This window comes from Frankliniella occidentalis, unplaced genomic scaffold (assembly GCF_000697945.3).
Source record: "Frankliniella occidentalis isolate FOCC.00 unplaced genomic scaffold, Focc_3.1 Scaffold52, whole genome shotgun sequence".
In the NCBI taxonomy this organism is placed as follows: Eukaryota; Metazoa; Arthropoda; class Insecta; order Thysanoptera; family Thripidae; genus Frankliniella; species Frankliniella occidentalis.
In genome coordinates this window covers 821,192-821,690 of record NW_026267182.1, presented here as the reverse complement: position 1 = coordinate 821,690, position 499 = coordinate 821,192, and positions in this window count along the sequence as shown.

The following is a 499-nucleotide window of genomic DNA, read 5'->3' as shown; positions in this document are numbered from 1 at the left end:
GGGGCCGGGCGGGGTCGGGGCGCGCCGGGGGTGAGGTAGCCTACTAACCTTGGTGCAGCACGCCGGCCGCAGCCCCGACTCTGCCCCGGCCCCGGCTGCAAATGCAAACGATCTCCAAATTATAACGAACGCCGAACACTCGAGAAGGCGCTGGAGCGGCTCTGACGACCTGCCGAAGTCCAGCCGAAGGCGAGCCGAAGGGGGCGCGCAGTGCGGCGCGGCGGGATTGGTCCATTGCCAACCCCTTCTATGTGGAGCGTGTTCTAGCAGCAGTTATTAATACGCTCCGGGGACTACTGAAACGACGACGGGCGGGAGGGGGAGGGGAGTGTGATGGATTGCCAAGGTATTAGCCAGTTAACGCGCCATAAAAATGTCTCACGGAATTAGGGTTTTGATCGTGCCATGGCATAGAGTTTCGCCAGGCCACGATTGTCGATACCGCGGTAGATACGGCCTCGCAGGTCGAATTTTATCTCTTACTTTTCTACCAGAGGAT